Source organism: Gigantopelta aegis, chromosome 12, assembly GCF_016097555.1.
Source record: "Gigantopelta aegis isolate Gae_Host chromosome 12, Gae_host_genome, whole genome shotgun sequence".
Lineage (NCBI taxonomy): Eukaryota > Metazoa > Mollusca > Gastropoda > Neomphalida > Peltospiridae > Gigantopelta > Gigantopelta aegis.
Window position 1 is genome coordinate 45,223,930 of NC_054710.1, and position 27,116 is coordinate 45,251,045.

The 27,116-nt window shown below is 37.5% G+C and overlaps 1 protein-coding gene across 1 annotated transcript in view; it reads right to left on the reverse strand.

Annotated features, from left to right (window-relative positions):
* The window catches only part of LOC121386501 (zinc finger protein 37-like), a 39,900-nt gene extending 13,942 nt beyond the window's left edge, over positions 1 to 25,958 (reverse strand). The window contains exon 1 of the mRNA XM_041517417.1: positions 25,869 to 25,958. The gene's annotated coding sequence lies outside the window, so the exon portion shown is untranslated. The remainder of the gene's footprint in view (positions 1 to 25,868) is intronic.
* Between the last annotated feature and the right edge of the window lie 1,158 nt (positions 25,959 to 27,116).

Consider the following 27,116-nt stretch of genomic DNA (forward strand, 5'->3'; position numbering starts at 1 on the left):
CTATTTAATCCTTCATAGTGGAGGTGTTCCAGTGATTAAACATACAATAAAGGTAATCAGAATGGCTCTATTGATGTGATGAGCAACTATTTAATCCTTCATAGTGGAGGTGTTCCAGTGATTAAACATACAATAAAGGTAATCAGAACGGCTCTCTTGATGTGATGAGCAACTATTTAATCCTTCATAGTGGAGGTGTTCCAGTGATTAAACATACAATAAAGGTAATCAGAACGGCTCTCTTGATGTGATGAGCAACTATTTAATCCTTCATAGTGGAGGTGTTCCAGTGATTAAACATACAATAAAGGTAATCAGAACGGCTCTCTTGATGTGATGAGCAACTATTTAATCCTTCATAGTGGAGGTGTTCCAGTGATTAAACATACAATAAAGGTAATCAGAACGGCTCTCTTGATGTGATGAGCAACTATTTAATCCGTCATAGTGGAGGTGTTCCAGTGATTAAACATACAATAAAGGTAATCAGAACGGCTCTACTGATGTGATGAGCATCTATTTAATCCTTCATAGTGGAGGTGTTCCAGTGATTAAACATACAATAAAGGTAATCAGAACGGCTCTACTGATGTGATGAGCAACTATTTAATCTGTCATAGTGGAGGTGTTCCAGTGATTAAACATACAATAAAGGTAATCAGAACGGCTCTACTGATGTGATGAGCAACTATTTAATCCTTCATAGTGGAGGTGTTCCAGTGATTAAACATACAATAAAGGTAATCAGAATGGCTCTATTGATGTGATGAGCAACTATTTAATCCTTCATAGTGGAGGTGTTCCAGTGATTAAACATACAATAAAGGTAATCAGAACGGCTCTCTTGATGTATGAGCAACTATTTAATGGTCATAGTTTTGATGATAATAGTCAGGGCTTCTACAATTTTTTATAAAATCCAACCTTCATAGGGAGGTGTTCCAGTGATTAAACATACAATAAAGGTAATCAGAACGGCTCTCTTGATGTGATGAGCAACTATTTAATCCTTCATAGTGGAGGTGTTCCAGTGATTTTAAAGGTAATCAGAAGCTCTATTGATGTGATGAGCAACTTTTAATCCTTCATAGTGGAGGTGTTCCAGTGATTAAACATACAATAAAGGTAATCAGAACGGCTCTCTTGATGTGATGAGCAACTATTTAATCCTTCATAGTGGAGGTGTTCCAGTGATTAAACATACAATAAAGGTAATCAGAACGGCTTTATTGATGTGATGAGCATCTATTTAATCCTTCATAGTGGAGGTGTTCCAGTGATTAAACATACAATAAAGGTAATCAGATCGGCTCTATTGATGTGACGAGCAATTATTTAATACTTCATAGACTGTCGTGCAAATGTGAAGTTCTGTATTAAGTATCCTATTTCATGGTTTTCTGTTTCATAGTCACATGTTTTATTCACTACGTCCAGTTTTTGTGACTTATTTATTGTGGCTGTGTACTAAGTTTGTACTTTGGCAAACAGATGTCACCACTGATTTTATCTTACTGAAAAATATAAAATCCATATTTCATATTTATGCAGATGTTTGTTTTGTAATGGCATTTGGGTTTCATTTAATTTTTTAGATGTTTTAGATGTCAATAATTTGGGCACAAGGGGACTTTTGTTTTTTTCTGAGTGCAGGAAGGTCGTTTTAGTTCAATATAGTCATTAACAGCTGAGCTGTAGAGTTGTCAATATTCAGAAATGCATTTCAAACTATTTTAATCTAATTAAATTTAACATTTAATATAATGCTTTCCAAATTTTTTCGGGGGGGGGGGGGGGGGGTGGAGCAACAACCCCCCTTGGCCCCATGCTAGCTATGGCCCTGATTACAGGACCTATCTTGAGTTTGCAGCCATTTTAATAACATGTTTTTGACTAACATATCATTTTTAACAATTAAAATTACATACTTAATTTTAATAAATGTTCAAAATCTCAGTGTGTGTGTGTATGTGTGTATATATATATATATACCATCGACATCCCAAACTGTGTTCACCTAACGACAAAAACATGAATACGATATTTACGGAAATACTATTCTACATTTTTCAGCCACAATACATAAAACAAATTAAATTGCAATCAGGTAGCGTAAAAAATCAACAATGTGGACGTAAAACAAATCCATTCTAATAAATAAAAGTGAAACACCCTCCGGTAAACAGGAAAGGGTGCAACGTTTCTAACTGCATTCAGGCGCATGCGTTTGCAAAATGTATCGTACTGCGCATGTGCGGTTCGTCATTTTCCATTTTTAAGGCAACTACATGAAAAAATATATGTTTCTTAATTATGCACAGTTGCCGAACACTTAATTTATTAAAAAAACGTAAAGGAAAAATTCTATTTGTCAAGCGTTCTGGTCCTGTCTGCGTTTTATCAACACACATCGTTCACACTTGATGTCAATACTGATAGGCATTACGTTCATACCTGCAAATAGTTTGTAAAATATAAAAAAAATTAATGAATTGATTCTAAATTAACACAATTTATATACTCAAAGTTATTTACAACTGTTATGAATGGATTATGAATACTATTCACTACAATAGAGGCGCACAAATGTAGCATACCTTTTGCAGATCGAATATAATAATTGAAAACAAATTCTAACAACAGGGTCTTAAAAATTGTAAAAATTAAATTCTTTGGCTTTGTTGATCTGGCACGTGTGAGGTCATGTAACACGCACCGAATGTTAATTCATCGTTCTCCATTTTAAATCAATTTCTACCAGTCATGTGGACCAGATATCGGTAATTTTAAGGAATAAACAAAAACGACTTAGTAAAATTAATGGTTTTAGGGGTTTGTAAAGTTTTGTATTTAGATACTTACTTTTCTCAACTTTATTGTTTATAAAAATGTTCCTGAACTGTGAAGAAAAAACTCGTAAATGAACGACATGCCGATGACAACAAATTGGATGTTGATTGCGCGAACCGTGCACGAGAAAACAACGTGAACGGAATTTGAAATATAACGCAAGTGAGGGACGTTGATGATATATATATATATATATATATATATATATATATATACTGATGGAAAGAAATAAGGGAACACATCGAATTGTAGACCAAATTTAATTCACTACTAGCATAATAATGTTTGCATTTCATACCAAGTTGTAATGTGGGACAGAATGTCTGTAGTGTTGAATGTGCTGCCTATATGTTCCCAGTCAACTTCTGACAATATCAATTGATTTTTAATGCAGTCATTATTTTGTTTTGTTGTCTGTGTGATCCTTTATTTCTTTCCATCAGTATATATATATATATATATATATATATATATACTCTTCAAAAAAAGTAGAACTCTAATAAGAATTTACAATTGCCAAAATTTTAAGGTATATTAGCTGTGGGGAATTGTTATATGATAATAGTGAATTAATTGGCCAAACATTACAACTGATAGTTCAGTATTAAAGTTGCTTTTATGACCACCAAAGATCTTGAAGGACGATTGGGGTCAGAAGTGAAATTTGAAAGTTGTCATTTTTTATCAGTAAATCACAAATTCAAACAATAAAAATGAATAAAAACAAAACAATAACAACTGTATTATCAACAGAATGAAAAAGATTAACAGAAATAATGTTCCACAGTGATTAATGGAAATTCCTGGAAATTTTCAAAGTCAGTGCATGATGCATGTGCAAACTATGGAATGAGTTTTGGTGTGTTGATAAATAGACCTGAACATTCTTTACTAGGATGTCTGTGGTCAAAACTATGTCCGGTCTAACATTAATATTTCAGGTTCCCCTACCTTTTTTGAAGAGTATATTCATATATAATGTGTTTCTTGTTATGCTATTGTTTGCTGTAGCCCAAACTGTATTTCACCTCAAAATAATTTTGTACATGTGAAAAAAATGTATATTAATTAGGAAGTAAAACTGAATGTTAGCTGCTACAAACTGGGGGGGGGGGGGGGGGGGGGGGGGGGAGAGGCTAGGGGCTTTACACACCAAAACATTAAGAATAACAAATATTACTGCAGTGTTCGAGATTAAGGGTATCCCGATATCCTGCGGATACCAGAATTTAATTTTGGATACCAGACTTCAATAACCCATACAAAGTTGTTGGGTTTTTTTTTAATCCTGCGTTTGTATTTTTCGCTGAAACAATGAAAGTCGTCATTTATTGGTGAAGTTAAGTAACAGTATTTTCGAGCTTGTACCCAGTCTAATGGTATGCCGTAACAGTACCTCCCCCAACTTGTACCCAGCCTAATGCTACACTGGAGCAATAGCGGGGTAGCAATACACTGGAAACTGCTACGTCGCTATTGTTTTTGTTGGATGTTTCCTCCCTTAAAATGTTTTTGAGATATTGATTCCACATCTGCAGAAAATTGATACAGGTCATTAGTAATGTCAGAAACACTTATAGATCACTGCCAAATATTAATTTATGTCAGTATTACTCAAAAATAGATGCAGCAAATAATTCTGCGATTTCGATTGTGGCGTAGCAATAGGTTGGGTCCCATCATATTCTATAAAAAATGTTGTTGTAAATAATGTCAGTTTGGTGTGACGTAAGAAAAAAGTATAAGTGGTTTGGAAATAACAAAACAATACTATGTTTCTGTGTAACTTACAAATCGGTCGGCTCAGAAATAAATCATTTGTAGTAAATTCCATATCATGAAAAAAGGCGTTTTCTGCTGGATGGAATACAAGTGGGATACTAAATTCTCATGAGGAATACCAGATTTTAAAATGTTACTATCTAACTGGGATATATACTGCCTACAAATTTTAATCTCGAACACTGTACTGGTAGTAAATCTAAAACAAAAGATGGATTTTACTTGTACAGTTAGTAAATCTAAAACAAAAGATGGATTTTACTTGTACAGTTAGTAAATCTAAAACAAAAGATGGATTTTACTTGTACAGTTAGTTTGATTTGTTTAACGACACCACTTGAGCACATTGATTTATTAATAATCGGCTATTAGATTTTAAACATTTGGTAATTATGACACATTATACAAATGTAGTCTTACACACGAAATCTGCTACTTTTTGTCCATTACCAGGCTGCAACAAGGGATCTTTTATATACACCATTCCACAGACAGGATAGCACATATCATGGCCTTTGATATACCAGTTGTTGTGCACTGGCTGGAATGAGCCCAATGCGCCCACCAACAAGGATCAATCCCAATTTACTTGTAGAATGCAGGAAATTGCATTTCAGGACATCTACATGCAGTGTACCCCCCAGAACCTTCATAAAACTTAGCTTTGGGCCATCAATCTCAAAGAGCCCCATTAATGTGTCTACTTGCTGCCGCCGTGCCTACAGACACCAGGTCAACCAGAAACCTATTTGATTTATAGAAACTGATATTGTAAACAATACACTGTAACTTTAGTTCTAATAATTGATTTATAATTTGGAAATATATATATGCTACAATGGTTGCAAACACAGGATAGTCCCTCTTATCACAGCATTTCAGTGACATCCACACATGTATGCACATGTACCGTACAACAGAATAGTCGAGAGTTATTGTTTTGATGCTGTTTAGTTGGGGGGGGGGGGGGGGGGGGGGGTTGTATTTTTTAAAATTTATATTTATTATTTTGTTTGTTTTGTTTTGTTGGTCTGTTGTTGGTTGGGTTTTTTGGGGGGTTTGGTTATTTTATTATTTTTGTTTTTTGCTGGGGTTTTTAGGATTCCCCTATTACCATAAACATAATTTAATATAGATATTTTGAGACGGAAGGAAATGTTGTATTTAACAACTCACTCAACCCATTTTACTGATGGTTATATGGTGTCAGACATATGGTTAAAGACCACTGTGACACAGTTATATGGTGTCAGACATATGGTTAAAGACCACTGTGACACAGTTATATGGTGTCAGACATATGGTTAAAGACCACTGTGACACAGTTAGAGAGAGGAAACCTGCTGTCGCAACTTCATGGGCTACTTTTTTTTATCAGCAGCAAGGAATCTTTTATATGCACCATCCCACAAACAGGATAGTACAAACCATGGCTTTTGTTACATCAGTTGTGGAGCACCGGCTGGAACGAGAAACAGCCCAATGGGACCACAGACGGGGATGGATCCTAAACCGAGTGTGCACTAAGCAAGTGCTTTCCTACTGGGCTACATCCCGCCCCTAGATATTTTGGGATTCTGTCTTATGTCTTGTGCCTTCAACCCATAATCTGGCATTCTCAAAAACTCTCAATCATGCTAACTGCACAGCATGCAAAAAACAGGCCATGTCCAGATATTTTGGGATTCTGTCTTATGTCTTGTGCCTTCAACCCATAATCTGGCATTCTCAAAAACTCTCAATCATGCTAACTGCACAGCATGCAAAAAACAGGCCATGTCCAGATATTTTGGGATTCTGTCTTATGTCTTGTGCCTTCAACCCATAATCTGGCATTCTCAAAAACACTCAATCATGCTAACTGCACAGCATGCAAAAAACAGGCCATGTCCAGATATTTTGGGATTCTGTCTTATGTCTTGTGCCTTCAACCCATAATCTGGCATTCTCAAAAACACTCAATCATGCTAACTGCACAGCATGCAAAAAACAGGCCATGTCCAGATATTTTGGGATTCTGTCTTATGTCTTGTGCCTTCAACTCATAATCTGGCATTCTCAAAAACACTCAATCATGCTAACTGCACAGCATGCAAAAAACAGGCCATGTCCAGATATTTTGGGATTCTGTCTTATGTCTTGTGCCTTCAACTCAATCTGGCATTCTCAAAAACACTCAATCATGCTAACTGCACAGCATGCAAAAAACAGGCGATGTCCAGATATTTTGGGATTCTGTCTTATGTCTTGTGCCTTCAACTCAATCTGGCATTCTCAAAAACACTTAATCATGCTAACTGCACAGCATGCAAAAAACAGGCCATGTCCAGATATTTTGGGATTCTGTCTTATGTCTTGTGCCTTCAACTCATAATCTGGCATTCTCAAAAACACTCAATCATGCTAACTGCACAGCATGCAAAAAACAGGCCATGTCCAGATATTTTGGGATTCTGTCTTATCGGATTTATGTCTTGTGCCTTCAACTAATAATCTGGCATTCTCAAAAACACTCAATCATGCTAACTAAGCATGCAAAAAACAGGCCATGTCCAGATATTTTGGGATTCTGTCTTATGTCTTGTGCCTTCAACTCATAATCTGGCATTCTCAAAAACACTCAATCATGCTAACTGCACAGCATGCAAAAAAACAGGCCATGTCCAGATATTTTGGGATTCTGTCTTATGTCTTGTGCCTTCAACCCATAATCTGGCATTCTCAAAAACACTCAATCATGCTACTGCACAGCATGCAAAAAACAGGCCATGTCCAGATATTTTGGGATTCTGTCTTATGTCTTGTGCCTTCAACTCATAATCTGGCATTCTCAAAAACACTCAATCATGCTAACTGCACAGCATGCAAAAAACAGGCCATGTCCAGATATTTTGGGATTCTGTCTTATGTCTTGTGCCTTCAACTCATAATCTGGCATTCTCAAAAACACTCAATCATGCTAACTGCACAGCATGCAAAAAACAGGCCATGTCCAGATATTTTGGGATTCTGTCTTATGTCTTGTGCCTTCAACTCATAATCTGGCATTCTCAAAAACACTCAATCATGCTAACTGCACAGCATGTAAAAAACAGGCCATGTCCAGATATTTAATAGGTATAAACGATAATATAAACTGACGAATACAGCAACAGGTACACAGTTCTAAAGTTCTAATCAGACCTAAACCCTCCCCCCCACCCCCACCCAATATTTGAATACTTGAAACTACTAACACTAATAAACATCAACTCGCACTTGGTTAACAATTAGCAGGTATGTATATTTGGCATTGTTGTAGTGATCTGAATTTAGACAAAGTAAAGAATGTTTTATTTAACGACGCCACTAGAGCACATTGATTTTTTTATCTTATCATCGGCTATTGGACGTCAAACATATGATCATTCTGATACTGTTTTTTCGCTGTCGCCACATAGGCTACTCTTTTATGACAGGCAGCAAGGGATCTTTTATTTGCACTTCCCACAGGCAGGATAGCACAAACCATGGCCTTCATTGAACCAGTTATGGATCACTGGTCGGTGCAAGTGGTTTACACCTACCCACTGAGCCTTGCGGAGCACTCACTCGGGGTTTGGAGACGGTATCTGGATTAAAAATCCCATGCCTCGACTGGGATCCAAACCCAGTACCTACCAGGGACTGGCACACTGTATCAAACATATTGGTTTAAATTACATTTAACGTCAAACTCACTGGGAATATTGGGAATCAGTTACTAGTATCCAGCTCGGCTATTTTCATTCTGAAAGATCATAGTCACAAGGTTATATGCAGAATTTGTGCATCATGTAAAAGCCCCACCCCCACTCCCCACCTCCCCAAAACACAGGAACCAGCATAGTGACAAACTAGTATGTGTGTTCTGTGTCTGTATATGTATTCTGCACTTGTTCCATAAATGTTGCATGATGCTTACACATCAGTGCCGGATTAATTAACAATGTAGCAGGTGTATATATGCACATGTAGTGTATTTATGCAGTTTTAGGGCCCCGCGGATCGAAAGTTTTTTCTACAACCTTGGACACATTACGGTTATTACGGTGTGGGCGTAGCCCAGTGGTAAAGCACTTGCCTGATGTCAACCCCTACATTTTGTCCATGGCAATCAGCGATGTCGAGGAGATTGCCATGGAGCTTTCAATTCTCCACAGCATTTTCTTGCCGTGGTCTATATTTAGGGGTTTTTGTCGTGGACATTTTCTTAATTGCAGCGGTTGGATGTGTAGCTGGCCTGGAATCAATACCCATCGGGGAGGAGGGGGGTATTGGGCTATTTCTCATTCCAGACAGTGCACCACGACTGCTGACTGGTACACCAAAGGTTGTGATACATGTGTATATGTTATCCTGACTGTGGTATGGTGCATATAAAAGATCCCTTGCTACTAATGGAAACATATAGAGGGTTTCCTCTCTAAGACTAATTACCCAATGTCTGACATCCAACAGCTGATGATTACTAAAGCAATGTGCTCTAGTGGTGTCATTATACAAAAACAAACTTTAACCATTACGGTTATTAGTTCTACTGACTGCAGTGAGAGGCTAGCTAAGAAGGATGTCAGGGCCGTAGCTAGCGGGGTGAGGGCAACGGGGGGGGGAGGGGGGGGCCAGAAAAAAAATCTGGAAACAATTCTTAAAACTTATTTTCTTAACCGTTTAAGTTTTAGACTATTAACTACTCAGTTGCACCCTCCCAAACAAAAAATCCTAGCTACGGCCTCGGATGTAACCCAAAACATGAAACCACACTGGTCTGGTAGACTAGCAACATTTCAGTTTCATTATATTCTAGCTCATTATAGTTATTAGTACTGCTGGCAGAGTTACTGAACATTGTATTGTTAAGCATGTACTCAAGCACAATGCAACTGATTCAACACACAATACGTTTAGTTTTCTTTTGTCACTATGTAAGCTTATGATAGTACTGTGGGAGGGTATATGTAATATATTGGAGGGTGTGTGTGTAATATACTGGAGGGGTGTATGTGTAATATACTGGAGGGGTGTATAGTTAATATACTGGAGGGGTGTATGTGTAATATACTGGAGTGGTGTATGTGCAATAAACTGGATGGTGTATGTGTAATATACTGGAGGGGTTTATGTGTAATATTCTAGAGGGGTGTATATTTAATATACTGGATTGGTGTATATGTAATATACTGGAGAGGCGTGTGTGTAATATACTGGAATGGTGTAATGTAATATACTGAAGGCGTGTCTGTGTAATATACTGGAGGTGTGTGTGTGTAATATACTGGAGTGGTGTATATGTAATATACTGAAGGGGTGTCTGTGTAATATACTGGAGAGGTGTGTGTAATATACTGGAGTGGTGTATATGTAATATACTGAAGGGGTGTCTGTGTAATATACTGGAGGGGTGTGTGTGTAATATACTGGAGTGGTGTATATGTGATATACTGGAGTGGTGTATATGTAATATACTGGAGTGGTGTATATGTAATATACTGAAGGGGTGTCTGTGTAATATACTGGAGAGGCGTGTGTGTAATATACTGGAATGGTGTAATGTAATATACTGGAGTGGTGTATATGTGATATACTGGAGTGGTGTATATGTAATATACTGGAGTGGTGTATATGTGATATACTGGAGTGGTGTATATGTAATATACTGATGGGGTGTATATGTAATATACTGGAGAGGCATGTGTGTAATATACTGGAATGGTGTAATGTAATATACTGAAGGCGTGTCTGTGTAATATACTGAAGAGGTGTCTGTGTAATATACTGGAGAGGTGTATATATGATATACTGGAGTGGTGTATATGTAATATACTGAAGGGGTGTCTGTAATATACTGGAGAGGTGTGTGTGTAATATACTGGAATGGTGTAATGTAATATACTGGAGTGGTGTATATGTGATATACTGGAGTGGTGTATAAGTAATATACTGGAGTGGTGTATATGTGATATACTGGAGTGGTGTATATGTAATATATTGATGGGGTGTATATGTAATATACTGGAGAGGCATGTGTGTAATATACTGGAATGGTGTAATGTAATATACTGAAGGCGTGTCTGTGTAATATACTGAAGAGGTGTCTGTGTAATATACTGGAGAGGTGTATATGTGATATACTGGAGTGGTGTATATGTAATATACTGAAGGGGTGTATATGTAATATACTGGAGAGGCGTGTGTGTAATATACTGGAATGGTGTAATGTAATATACTGAAGGCGTGTATGTGTAATATACTGGAGGGGTGTGTGTAATATACTGGAGTGGTGTATATGTAATATACTGAAGGGGTGTCTGTGTAATATACTGGAGAGGTGTGTGTAATATACTGGATTGGTGTATATGTAATATACTGGAGGGGTGTGTGTGTAATATACTGGAGGGGTGTGTGTGTAATATACTGGAGGGGTGTGTGTAATATATACAGGGTGCGCCCATGGTGAGTCAAATAGCGTCGGGCAAGTCAAAACTTTATCACGCGTCGCCTGCCTGGCAACCAAAAATTTCCGCATATTGTATTTATGTATCAAAATGCAAATAATTAATGTTTGTAAGAGATCGGAAAGTTGGTTTTGATTTATTGTTTTCAACTGGTTTCCTATTAATATCTGTGCAACCAAACCCATATAGGACATAATAGCGACCACTTCCCCAGTCTATCGAACAGTCTAAAACCATACGGAATGCCTCGGCCAGTTTTGATTATCCATTCAAAAAACCTCGACCACGTAAAAGTGTCCGTAGGTTCAATCGGAACACCTCGGCTATGTCTGTCGTTACTTTCCATTTCGTTACAATCAGAACAACTCGTCACATTTCGCTACGCTACGCTATATTTCGCATAAAGATTTTGTTTACGAACCTGAGGTTTTCCGAAGTTACATTGTATTGGAATATTTTCGTTTGTTACAGAATATACAGAGTCTACTATACCAAACACCCAATAGTCCCTGCGAACGATGTCAACATACATGTAGATTGCTGTCAGCTTAGTATTTTTTTAATTCCTCGTCATACGGCCATAAAAGCACTGTATTCATTCCAAGACCGAGTCTTGGAAAAACATTCCAGATGTTTGATTGTGAGGGTCCCGTGACAAAATAATAATTATAATTTAATTACAACAGTTTGTAATAAAACTAAAACAAGTTATATTTCCTTCTTTTGTGTTGTTATTATTGTTTGTATGATATAATAACATGTTTTTATTGTGCAATTTAAGTAAGTTCCTTTTTTAACGAAATTCACTCAAGGGCCATTCAAAAGTTGTAAGGGCAAGTCAAAGTGTTGTTGTGAGTGGCCCAATTGACCAGTAAAAAAACATTCCAAGTACATACCCTGAATATATACATATATAAACTGACGATCAAAAGAAAGTATACCAATTATTTTTATTATAAATAAACACAATACACGTTGATGGAAGGTTATGGATAGGTGCCAGTATTTTTTGTAATAATGCAATCAATGGCAAATAGTGGCACATTTCTGCGTTTGGGCGATGCCGCACGTGCAAAATGAGTTTATTCATCAAATTTATACTGCACAAGAAACATGATACTTGTGCACATAAGGGTGTAAAAAAGGGTACCATTGCTTAGAACATGCCTCAGTCAACAGTAAAACACCAGAGAACATGGCAAGGCTAACTGCTGAAGAAAGAGAGAGAGCTATTGGTATGGTGCAGTTGGGTGCGAGTTATGCCCATGTGGCAAGAATCCTGAATTGCACAAAATTGACGATCACCAGGTTGATACAGTGTTACAGGGTGACTGGCAGGACTGCAGTCAGACCATGAAGTGGAAGACCCCGTGTCACAACAGCCAACAAGGACCGCCATCTCCGCATCTTACACTTACGTAACAGATTCCTCACTATGACGTCATCTGCAGTGACTGGCCTTGGACATGTCATCAGTCATCACACTGTACTTTGTCGACTACGACAGCACGGTATCAGGGCCTATCGACCATTCATAGGTAGTACTGAACCAAATAACTTCCGGCTGGGTCAAAGTTCGAGGTGCACCCAACTTTTGATAGAGAAGTGAACACCACAAGTCCTGTGATTGGTTATAAATGAGAGTGTGTTGGTTGTAAAAAATAATAGTTTCATCTGGGTAAAAAAAAGGTGCAATTTTATTTCATCTAGTACCAATGTGTCAAGTAGCCTTGTGCTGGAAACATGTATGGGGTACCTGTAAAAAAAAAGTACTCGAATTTTGTGCGAAACTAGGGTAGTCATAGACGCTACCCGTTATCTCAGAAACGAGCAGCTTGACCCCCATTTTTTTCTGATTCACTTTAAGTGTAAGGGGTGGTAGTATTTATATCCGTGGCGTTTATGTCGGTTGATACGTTGCAGGTAGGAGTTTTAGCCACATATGTTACTATTGTCGTCTATGGGATTTGATTTAGTAGTATACACCCTATAGCACATATTCAGTGCATAATAAAAAATATTATGATTTTGTCATTTTATTTAATTAAACTATACTGGTTGATTAATTAGCCATCACTCGATCATGTAAGTTCACAATGACCTTGACCTGGACAATAATCTCTGTACATGGCTCTGAATGGAGTTTGAATCAAAGTTAGCACTGAAGAAAAGTTGGTTTTGGCCTATAATTCATACTGTAAAGATTTCAATAATTTCTTTTTACATGGTATTTGACTTGCCATATACAACTGCTCTTAAATATGGTATTATATATAGGCAACCTGAACTAAGATTTTAATAGCAATTTATTTTTATATTAAAAATAGCATGTGCCAATAGTGGGTTAATGTCTTTAGTTTCCATTAACATTGTTAATTTTTTATGTATGAAATTCTGAAAACTCAAATTTGTAAAGAAGTTGATTTTTATTGTCATTTTGACATATTTATAGGGTGCTAAGTTATATTTTAGACAAATTTGTAGTTTTATGCAAAATTTAAAGTAAATTTGAAAAAAACCTTTACCAAAAACATAATTAAATTTGTTGTCACTATTGTGCCTTCTGTTCTTACTTGTACATAACAATAAGGTTGTTAAACATATACTTAGATCTCCAGATCATTTTTTTTTCTTAATAATCACTTAGTTAGCTCTCATGAAAAGCATTTTGAGTTTCTACTAGATTCAGAACCAATTTTTTCAGATTTGATTATCTGCCTTGGATTAAGTTGATAATTTATTTTATTGTTAAAGCTGTATTACCTAATGTTACTAGCTAAATAAAATGCTGGATTACAGATTGTAGGAATACATCTAATGTACATATTGTATTCATCCGGATTAGAAAATAATACAAGAAAATAGATGTTCGGGTAATTTTGTCATTTAAAAATAGTTTTTTTCAGTAATTAATCAAAAATAAATGTGTTAAAGCTGCATGATTATTCCAGATATCACAACTGTTAAAACCTCCAACTACAGTAGGCTATAAATAAAATATAGTCAGGAATATTGGTGGCTGCCAATAGTTTTGATGGTTCATTATGAAAATCAGCATGGCCGATGGATTTGAAATTCCCACACCTGGTAACTTGAAGACACCCACACCCAGCATACAGGATTTCCTCCCAACACTAATGTTCAGGACATTAAGTCATTACTTCATACAGGTACAGTCATGTTTGTGTTTCTTTCCTCAGACAGTGTCTTTTTTTAATACTGATATTTCTTTGATGTGCCTGTTAAGGTCTTCATAATCTAGGGGTCAATCAAGTGCATGTGTTTTAATGGAATTCTTTAAAGGGGTAGAGGTACTCTGACTATCTTTGTTGTCTCTACATATATACCTGAGTACACACACCCAACTGAAAGTAAATATCTTCAGGAGTTTTATTTTAAAACATTTTGTTGTTTAATATGACATATATTGCATTTGTACAAAACTACATGCAATATATATGCTTTTTGAGGTGTACATTATATTAGGTTGCACTGTAGAAACAACAGTTTCAGTGAGGTTGTCAGTTTATGTCAGAATACACCAGATCCTGGTTGTCATAAAGACACATAGCTGGACACTTTTTGAAAAATGTATGTTATCAGTATAGGTAGTACTAAACCAAATAACTTCCGGCTGGGTCAAAGTTCGAGGTGCACCCAACTTTTGATAGAGAAGTGAACACCACAAGTCCTGTGATTGGTTATAAATGAGAGTGTGTTGGTTGTAAAAAATAATAGTTTCATCTGGGTTAAAAAAATGTGCAATTTTATTTCATCTAGTACCAATGTGTCAAGTAGCCTTGTGCTTGAAACATGTATGGGGTACCTGTAAAAAAAAGTACTCGAATTTTGTGCGAAACTAGGGTAGTCATAGACGCTACCTGTTATCTCAGAAACGAGCAGCTTGACCCCCATTTTTTTCTGATTCACTTTAAGTGTAAGGGGTGGTAGTATTTATATCCGTGGCGTTTATGTCGGTTGATACGTTGCAGGTAGGAGTTTTAGCCACATATGTTACTATTGTCGTCTATGGGATTTGATCTGGTAGTATACACCCTATAGAGGGATGACATTGACGAGGCAACATTGACTTCGACATTTACGTTGGGCACGTCAGTTTCAACGTTGGCAACATCGGAACTGGCAACGTGTACTCTTTTCTGATGAGAGCAGGTTCCAGTTATTCAGAGCTGATGGCAGGACTCGGATATACCAACGTGCAGGAGAGAGAACAGCTCCATGCTGTGTTCAGGAGACTGAACCGTTTGGTGGTGGATCTGTGATGGTTTAATCTGTGGCCAACAGTGGACAGACCGTATTGTCATTGATGGAAATCAGTCCGACGTCGGGTCCATGCTTGCATACTTGCACATGGTGGACATACACGCTATTAAAGTGGTCCTTTATGAAATTGCACATTTCATCCCTAGTGCTGTTGTGAACTGTGATACCATAATTTTATGGGTTTTATTGAGTATATATATATATATACTGGTATTTATTTATCGCCAAATTATTATACTTTCAAAATATAACACTTGCATCAACTTGTGTTTTGTGTTGTTTTTAATACTTTGAAAAAATAATTGGTATACTTTCTTTTGATTGTCAGTTTATATATATCAGGGGTTCAAAAATCCCATCGCCCGACGCCCGTGCCAAGTGGAATTTTCATGCCGGGCAAGTAATTATGTTAACTGCATATGCCCGATGACAAGTGACTATATAATTAACACCTAAAACTTTTTTTTTTTTGATTTGTTACAAATCTCGGTAAAACCTTTGGAAAGAGTTCCGATCGTTCGAGCATTTACATAGCTCTAAGGAGAACTAACTCTAAATGCTGGAACGATCGGAACTCTTGCCAACGCGTTAACACCAAAACAGAAAACAACGTGTTGAAAAGTTCAATAACAACTTTAGAGTTATTCCCCATTTACTATCGACTAAGATCGGTAATTTCCGCCACTGAACGTTTGACTGAATTCGTACAAGTAATCAGTTCGATGATCTTCAAACTTGGAAATAGCGTCCAATACGCTTTACAGCTTATGTATAGCGGAATGTCCTCGTGACTCTCCATTCCTGAAAAATAATGGAGAAGAGTCCCATTATTTTTCAGGAATGGAGAGTTACGAGGATATTCCCCTACTTAAAATACACAACTGAGTAATAATTTTATGTGAATATATGTTAGTATGGAAATTAACACTAATGATTTCAGTGGGTTAATTAAGTAGGGTTTCATCTCTCCATTACAGAAAAAGTAATGGAGCGTTGAGACAATACTGTGACTTCGCAGGTGTATTTTAAATAAAAATAAAATATACATGCCTTGTGAATGCAATCAAAATGTTTAATCCTTACAAAAATTGTCATATTCAAATTATATTAGACGTTAACGCGGTGGACTCTGGAATCTACTCTTTGCAAATGAACGGGGTGTAAAGCACGTTTATAATTTCTGAGTTCACTTGAACAAAGCATAAATATTATGAACTGTGTTCTTATAAACGTTGCAAGATATTTTAATTTAGATATCATAAACCGTGTAGAAAAAACATACTTAAAGGTAGGGTCAACTCAAACAAGAGCCTTATGTGTTGGAAAGATGCATACCCGGACCACCAACACATACTGACACTTTAACAAATGAAAAACGCGTAATTTTAGATTTAATAAAAAAACATGATTATTCCTGCTAACTGGGGGCAGCCATTTTGTTTCGTTTTTGTGACGTCCGGTGGGATAGCTTGGGGCGAAGTGACGTCAGCTCCTGACCATCTCCTGAATGTACAGTGTAAACAAAAGCAGTAATTTTCGACAAGGTGCTTCTCTTTGATCAACCTGACTTGTAAAACAGCATAAATGATGTAATAATATAATAAACTATTTAGCTAAATATATTTCAAGTTGCATTAACGGAACAAAATGGGGTTATAGTATTTTTCTCTGTTTAATAATCCAAAGCACAAATGTACACTATTACGTCTATTGCAGAGTTTGACAAATCCGCTAGCCCGACGCCCGTGGCTAGTGGTTTTTAAGTTCAGGCTAGTGAGAAACGCAAAACCACTAGCCCTGCGGGCTAGTGGTTTCCCACCCCCTCTCCTTATCGCTCAATCGTGTTTTTGTTTTTTTCTGTCGGTTGAAATTTCGTTTAATAAATTTGATTGTGACGTTTGTCATTGAATAGTATCAACAACGCCATCAGTATATAATAATAATCCACTTGAACTAGGTCTGCACACTGCAGTAACATGCTATCTCTACATCGTTACAGTTACAGCATGCATTGTTTACTTTTCCCTTTCAAATTTGACATGCGTGTTTTGATTGGTTGGACACGTCACGTGGTAGTTAATCTCGCACATATGTTTTAGGCTAAGAACTTGGAAATCACCAATCGCGACGACAGGTTAATCTCAATCAAGTAAACCCCAGTCATGCTTTGAATTTCAGTGTTTGTTTTATTTACCTATTGTTTTCTAATTTAACACTTCGCTTACATATGGTTATCGGCAACCAGAAAAACTATTTTCTTTAATGGTAACTGCACATGCAACGACTCGGCTTGGCCTATTATGTGTAACGGTTTGGATAATGTGTCGCAGCTGCCGATAGGCTACAAGATAATACCTTTTTTTGTTCATCAATTAACAACGGATTAGAAGTCGCCGTTATATTCTTTTGACACTGATCTGACACGGGATGATGCCCTGTATTTGAGCAATTGGCATCAGCGTTCCTGGCGACCTAAATAGTAGGCCCTAAATGTTACTGTATAACCCACTATCAAATACACTGAACCATCTATTACCGTGTGTCAGTCTGTCGTACCCTCATTTAAATTTAATTATTTTGATAGTGGGTTTAGATACCAATCATGAGCTCAATTATTTTCCCCGGGGGAGAGGGCAAAAGTGAAAACGGGACAATGACGATGGCTCACACTTGACAAAAGACCAAACGTACAACACGACAAAACTGAAAGTTACAACATAATTTAAGTGTTTGTTTTATTTTACTGTTATAGTCGTAAATGTGTAATCTTACAAAAATTAGATAAAAATCCAGTTATAATTGATCAAGAATTTGGGATATAGTGCTTTATCTTGGTGGGCTAGTGGTTTTCACAAACTCACTACTTAAGCCCTGTGGCTAGTGACTTTTCAAAATATTTGTCATACTCTGCTATTGATATGCTACGTTGGAGCAAAAACGACAACCCACGATACCCAAGTGATAATTTTCTTTTCTTTGGGACTACGTAATTGGTCAGTTCTGTGGTTTTAGATGGAAAAGTCTACTTAATCAATAGTTTTACAGAACTATATACAGTAATAAACCATGTCCATTACAATTTTAGGGGCGACAGGTAATATTCCACAATACCGGTATGTATTTTTGTGTCTAGACAGCATCAATTAATTGACTCGTCTGGTTACCAATCAAATACACAATCATGAATCACAGGTAGAAGCAACTAACAGCATAGACCAATTAACTAAGAAAACACTCTGTGTATCATTTCAGTACGTAGGTTAATGCATGGGCAAAACATTGTTAATTGTTTCGACTTGTTGTGTAGCCACTTTGACTCTGGTATTTTATTTTGTATTGAAAAATAATATATATATATATAGTGCTGGATATACTTATTGCTGGCTTACTGGGATGTGTATTATTACAGAACATTGCAATGTATGACTATTTATCATCCAGCAAAAACCAGGTAGATTGTGTTTCTCTAGTTCTAAGGCTCATTCCTGACGTGACGCGTTAAGTATTACGTAACCACCAGCTCGCCAGAGGGCGTACTCACTGAGATGGTACAAAATGGCTGCGCCTGTTATATATAATAGCCGTCACATTTAACCGTTTTATTAATTAACTATACGATTATACGTGTTGATATTAAGCAGTAATATGCATTATATATCGTTGACTATGCATAACAGACCAAATGCCTTAATTGTCCTCTCCTTTAATGTTTTTCAGTACTTTGCAAATGTAAATCTACGTCCATGTAAAATGAATGGGTAAGGTGAAGTTAGATTTCATTAGCCCTACGCCATAATCATGATGGTGCGATTCTCTCTAAGCATACATGAATATATTGTTTTTTAATAGTTTTTAACAAATAAATTATGCTCAATAAATTAAAAATACAAGGCTGCAATCGATGTACATCCCGTCCCCTTCTGTTGTTTACCAAACATGTACTTTTTAAAAACATAAACAGAGCTCATGTTTACTTTGAGCCCAGCCACGGCTGTTTGCGAGACTTTTCTCAGCTATAAACAGGGTAAAAACATCCCAGAGAAGTGTTTTGGGGCAGAGAATGTTAAATAATATACTCACAATAATGACACATGGGCCAAAATCCATAAACATTTTTCAACCAATGCCAGCCATAAAAGAATGGCTCACAAATGGAAAGGGTTCTCGCCACATCCACGGCCACTAATACATACATCGACACAATAATTATGTTGAGATGAACAAGTGGACACTACCAAACAAATAAAGCTTAAATCAACAAATGGACACTATTTAAAAAATAAAGTTTAAATCAACAAATAGAGAAGACAGTGGATACTACTGGACAGACATATACACTTAGTACTTCCTGATTAAGTGTTGTAACCTATTGGCAAAATTCTTTATTTGTGCAATCAAACCAATTACTTACAGTATTATTACATTATTAAGCACTGTATTAAATTAAATAAGAGCAACACAATTGGTTACCTTAATTAAGAAGTATGGGCAAGTGGAAAAATATATGGGGCAAGTGAATATCTGATTGGCACTTGCCCTGTGGCAAGTAATTTTGTTGAACATTTTTGAACCCGATATATATATATATATACATGTGTATATATATACATGTATATATATATATATATATATATATACTCTTCAAAAGAAGAAACGCAAAACCACATTGTCGTAACATTTGGAGAATTGATTTAATTATTGAATGGTGAGTCCGATAATTACCAAATGTTGCAGGATTGTTCACAATTCACTCTAGTCCATTGTGAGTAAGTGATAGGACACACCACCAAGGTCAAGGTCATCTGGAGTCAATACCGGGTGTGGCCTCCGCGTGTGTTGACAACTGCCTGGCACCGCCTGCCCATTGAAGCAACCAGAGTACGGATGACGTCCCGGGGGATGGTGGCCCACTCGGCCTGCAAGGCTGCTGCCAGCTCGGGCAGGGTCTGGGGTTGTGGTTGTCGCTGTCGGTCCAACTCGTCCCATAGATGCTCAATTGGGTTCAAATCATGTGATATCGATGGCCAAGGAAGGACATTAATGTTGTTGTTCTGTAGGAAAGCCGTTGTGAGACGTGCTGTGTGAGGCCTGGCGTTGTCATGTTGGAACACTGCGATGGCCATAACTGGAAAGATGTGTGGCCGGAGGATCTGGTCATTGTAGCCCTGTGCATTCAGGTTGCCCTGCACGTGGACCAGGTCAGTTCTGCCAGTGTGTGAGATGGCTGCCCACACCATGACACTACCCCCGCCGAATCTGTCCACTTCCTGCACGCAGTTTGCCGCATAACGTTCACCACGACGCCTATACACGCGACATCTTCCATCATGGCGTCGGAGCAGAAATCGGGACTCGTCACTGAACCACACCTGTCTCCATCGCAGTTGAGGCCATTGTCGATGAATCTGGCACCACTGCAGTCGGAGTCGACGGTGTTGTGGTGTTAAGATGACACCTCGAACTGGACGTCTGGCACGAATTCCTACCTCACGTAGGCGGTTCCGTACGGTCTGGTCGGATATCCTGCGCAAACCTGGTATTGCTGCGGCTGTGGAGGTGGCAGTAGTCAATCGTTCCCGAAGGTGGCGTACCCGGATGTAGCGGTCCTGCCCGGGGGTGGTGACCCGTGGTCGACCGGATCTAGGGAGGTCATGTGTTGATCCATGTTGCTGGTAACGGTCCCACAGTCTGGAGATGGTGCTTGGGGACACATGGAATGCCCTGGCAACGGCCGTTCTGGATTCGCCTGCGTCTAGTCGGCCGATGGCATTGTTTCTCTGCGGTTCACTGAGACGTGGCATGTCCTGGATTGTCAACTGTCGGCCAAATACAGGGGCCAGGCAAGCGAACACCCTGCACTTTTATACTGTCGGTGTTCATGTTGCACGTGCAGACAACGCACGTGCAGTGGTGACATGGTTTGCACGTGGCTGCGTTTTTGCGAATATTCATATTTTGGAACTTTATTGTACAGTAGCTGCGTTTTATCGAATGTAACTGTGGGAATGTGTTTGGGACATGCAATGACCTTATATTCACAAAGCATGAACCGGTAGGAAACATAAAATCGGAGTTATAACCCATTTGTACCCTTTTGCGTTTCTTTTTTTGAAGAGTATATATATATACATGTATCTTATATCTTCGCCTATAAGTCAATTTTTTTTCACCCAAACATTATTTTATAACTTGGGTTGTCTGTGTAATATACTGAAGGGGTGTGTGTGTAATATATTGGAGGGTTGTCTGTGTAATATACTGAAGGGGTGTATGTGTAATATATTGGAGGGGTGTCTGTGTAATATACTATAGGGGTGTGTGTGTAATATATTGGAGGGTTGTCTCTGTAATATACTGAAGGGGTGTATGTGTAATATACCGGAGGGTGTCTGTGTAATATACTGTAGGGATGTATGTGTAATATATTGGAGGGGTGTGTATGTAATATACTGGAGGGGTGTATGTGTAATATACTGAAGGGGTATGTGTGTAATACACTGGGTTGGTGTATTTGTAATTGTTTTTTCTTTATGGATGTATGTGAGATATACTGGAGGGGTGTATGCATGTGTATACTGGAGATGTGTGTAATATATTGAAGGGGTGCATGTGTAATATATTGGAGGGGATACATGTAATATATTGGAGGTGTGCACACTGTGTGTGTTTGTGTAATATATTGAAGGGGTGAATGTGTAATATACTGGAGGAGTGTATATAATATACTGAAGGGGTGTATACATGTGTAATATACTGGAGGGGTGTATACATGTGCAATATTCTGGAGGGGTGTATACATGTGTAATATTCTGGAGGAGTGTATGTTGTAATATACTGAAGGGGTCACCGGTGTATACATGTGTAATATACTGAAGGGGTGTGTACATGTGTAATATACAGGAGGGGTGTATACATGTGTAATATTCTGGAGGAGTGTATGTTGTAATATACTGGAGGGGTCACCGGTGTATACATGTGTAATATACTGAAGGGGTGTGTACATGTGTAATATACAGGAGGGGTGTATACATGTGTAATATTCTGGAGGAGTGTATGTTGTAATATACTGGAGGGGTCACCGGTGTATACATGTGTAATATACTGGAGGGTTGTATGTGTAATATACTATCGGTTTGTTACAGGCCCCACTGGCACTGATAGTGATATGCAATTTGTATTATTTATTAGATCCTAAAAACTAAATTTTTACTGGATATCTGCTAACCAAAAAATGGCAACGTTTTAACTGAAAATTAGCATTGTGTTGTAATTACTAGTTGTGCATATCAATAGTCTCACATGTAACATTTTTTCTAAAGCATGTGAGTATGCATGAACCAGTGACATCAAATTTATGAACAAACAAAAAACAAAAACACTTCTTGGTCTGGTAACAGAATACTTCTATAATGAAAAACATCATTTGTTTTTTCGTCAATAAAATGTCTGTTCTCTCTTATATCAAATAATGTCTAGGATCGATCCCCGTTAGTGGACCCATTGGGCTATTTCTCGTTCCAGCCAGTGCTCCACAACTGGTGTAACACAGGCTGTGGTATGTACTATCTTGTCTGTGGGATGGTGCATATAAAAGATCCCTTTCTGCTAATCGAAAAGAGTAGCCAATAAAGTGGTGACAGTCAATATATGTGTGGTCCTTAACCATATGTCCAACACCATATAACCGTACCGTATATCTTCGCCTATAAATCAATTTTTTTTCATCCAAACATTATTTTATAACTTGATTGGGTCGACTTATAAGCGGGTAAAAATATTACCATTTTGGGGATTATTTTACAAGTTTTATTGTTGAAGTATGCCCTGTATTTTATACTCAAATATGTTAATTTGACACATTTATTTTTTTATAACCTTTTTTTTTTTTTGCATTAGAACGGTTTTGGTTATGCGAAAAGGTGTGCGATCTCACTCACATGCCAAGACAACCATCCACAGTCATCACTAATAACAAAAATGTAAACAATACTAACTACCTGTAGTTCATAAAAATAAACTTGAATGTAAATGCACATTACTGATGTGCATTTACATTCAAGTTTATTTTTATGAACTATAACTACCTGTTGCCCGAGTTTATTTTGAAATCTTGTCACTGGCATTAATGGTTGTTCAAACAATGTTTTGTCGGTGATTAACTTCATGAATATTACTGAGCTTTTCCTTAAAACAGCTTAGACTGATCTCTGCAGTTCACTAGAGCAATAGGGACACACATCATTTGGTACAAAAACCAGTGTACTTTCCAGAGTTATCCTCCTTACATGTATTAATATGGCGGCAAAACGTGATTAACTAATGATACTTTCAGTTTTATCGTAGTGATTTGTTGTCAGTGTTGATAAATAAATTTGTTGTCTGTGCACAAAACCATGCTGTACAGTGCCATATGGTAACAGTCAAACAGCTTTCACTATCTACTCAGGGAATATTTAATTTTGATGCTATGTAGTTTGAATGGAATATTGCGACGTACAAAACGTGAAAACCGAAGTTTGTAAAATAATTTTCTTTTGTTCAAATATTGTACATTATTGTTCTCATGTGCTGAAAATAAGAAATACTTCAATATTTATAAGTTGTTTTTCATGGGTCGACTTATAAACGGGTCAATAAAAAAAATTGTTTTCATGGCTGGAAATTAGGGACTCGACTTATATAGCCGAGATCGACTTACAGGCGAAGATATACAGTAAATAAAATGTGTTGAGTGTGTTGTTAAATAAAACATTTTCTTCCTTCCTAATACCAAATACAAAGGTCCAGAGATGGAAGTGTCGTATATATGTAACAATGGAGTGCACTAGTTATTATTAATTACGTTCTGCATAGTGCACCAAAAGTGGATTTTATTTCAGGCAAGAAGAATTGTTTCATTCGCGCAAATATCTTTTTGCGTAACCTATTTTTCGTTCACGCAAAATTCAAAGAATCATTGACATGGACATAACGGGTTATGCCAATAGAAAACACGTTGCCTCAAACTAATTTTGTATAAATGGATTACGCAACTTTTCAATTCTTAGAGGTATCACTGTTTCTGCTAGAAAGAAATTTTTGGGTATGGTGCTATGGAATTGAATGCAACCACAGTCAACAGAAGGTATGGGGGGCCTCCGCCAGAAAGAAAATGGCTAAAGTTTAGGGTTAGGGTTAAGAAAACGATACAGTAATGATAACAGTAATTAATTTTGTCAAAAAGTTAACTTAAAAACATAAAATCTGCTAAAACAATTGGGTATGGCACCATACCCGTTTTACTCTCCGGTAGAAATCCTGGTCCTGTATTTCAAAATGTGCAGAAAGATTTCCGACTGTTACCCCTATTATACTGATACATGTATAAAGAGACAACTTCACCCCAACCATTGAACCAAAAAACTAATCACAGACCTTGGTTTTTGAAAATTATAGGCGAGTGGAAAATCGCACACCTCAATATGTTAAGACAAGTGAAAATTCACTCTACAAAATAAATAAAATAGACAGAGTAGCTCTGATTGGATTTTGACTGGTACGTGTACAAAATTGTCTATTAAACCAGTATTTCCCGATTTGTTCAACAAAGAGAAATACCAGTTTAACGACTGCATGGAAACCACTGCCATGTTTTTAACTTTTATTGTTTTAATAAAAGGACCTTCCAATCAGCTAAATGAGCTATGAAAACGGTTGATTTCTGTAAATACATATACCCATCTATTTTACGTCAGAGCCCTCTAAAGTACCCAGTCTCCGGCGCCAAATCGCCGCCTGAAACAGCTTTTGCCGACGCCTACTTTTCGTTTATGGTAAAAAAAAAAGTGCTTTCTCTTCTTTAATAAAGTCTCCTACAAAAGGGATCCAAACAAGGTGCCAAAATAGTTGTTTATTTGTCTTGAAACGCGATTAGTTCACATCGAAATTTGATTTTTCAAATGTTTCTTGGGGAGGGCCCCCAGACCCCCCGCTTTGCCCCCTGCTATCATCACTGTTGTAGCCTGCTACTTCTTAAACTATTGAGGGCGCTGTTACGTGTGCTGTTTGTTGAGTGTAACGTGCGCTGTTTTTCACACTCGTCAGATTGAAATTACGTGCGCTGTACGAGCGCGATCGCACCCACGCACCTTAAAAAGCAAGGTCTGTAATCATGCTAACCCTAATCTTAACGGGGTGGGGGATAATGGTTGGATAGTTTACCCATTTAGGATGAGTAACATTCACTTTTAGTGCATTTTCACTTGTATTTCAAAGATCTAACCTTGTGATTTACAATGTGTCATAAGATTCAGAAAAAATAAATTAGTAATTCGCATTAAACACGATTCACACTTCCTGAACATTCCGTCCATGTACTGGCTCCGATTCGGAAACAAGGCCTCACATATCAGTTTTCTTTGTTTCATCTTACCGATTATTTTAATTTGATTCATTAACCCATACACTATTTCAAAATGCCAACAACTCAAGTTTCCTTACCTATAAAATGCTAATATAAACGACAATAACTTCCAACATCTTGTGATTTTCTAACACTAATCACACTGCACATTGCAAATCCGGTCTCGGAAACGGGAACAAAAGAAGGAATGCACGAATTAGTCGGACACGAGGACGCGTAAAAAATACGGACCTATTCAGTGATTGTTAATATTTAATCATTTTAAACAAAAAAAAATCGCTATGATGATGGGCTGAGGTGAAATTTCCGCTAAAACAAAATTTGTGGAATATTTTATGAACTGACAGATTTAATTTAATGACAATACCAGTCAAACCGACTGCGGTGAACTAACGATGAATTGACTGGCCATAAAGTAGGACAAATTCGCCTCAGGTTGTGTAGACAAATACACTACTCAGTCTGAGGCGCCTATAAACCACTGGGGTGAGCCAGTTTTGAAAAGGGTGGAGGCACTGCATAGCGCCCTCCCAATTCTGGAGTTGACTAGAATAAGATTTGTCCCCCCCCCTCCCCCCCCCGACACCCACCCATCTTCCCGCAATTTGACAGGCGAACGAATAGCTGACCCCTCCAGGAGTGTACCCTGATCAAAATCCTATGGGTGTGTGTGTGTGGGGGGGGGGGGGGGGGCACTACTTTTTATAAACACATGAAACACTATACAAATTAAACCCTGAGATGTGTATGCTATTTTCTGGAGTAAAAAGTAAATAAACAGACTCATGGGCAGGGGTGGTGGTCATGGCTTCTTCCAAGTAAATCTCGATTTATCCTCCACCCCCACCTTTTATATTTGCCTGTCTCCCCATACAATAGACTGTGTGGGTAGATACGTTGTGGATGCTCTACCCCAACTTGGGTGAAATCCACAATCAGGCTCGGGTGCAGTGGGAGGGTTGTGGAGGATGAAACCCCTCCCTGCTCAAACAATTTATTTCCCCCAATATATTTTCCGCCTGAGCATAACTTGACTCCGTATAAACATCGTTCATCACAGCTTAGACCCCTCCCCCGCTAAAATTCGTGAACATGCATTGTAAAATCCTGGTTCCTCATCCCAAACGGAGTAAGCGCCTTCGGAGCATGTGCGTTAAACTTTGATCATAATTCACACATAGGCAGGCGTATGGGCTCCTTTTTTCTTTCTTTGTTTCTTTCTTTATTTATTATTATTATTATTATTATTATTATTATTATTATTATTATTATTTATTATTATTATTTTATTTTATTTTTAATATATATTTTTTTTAATTATTATT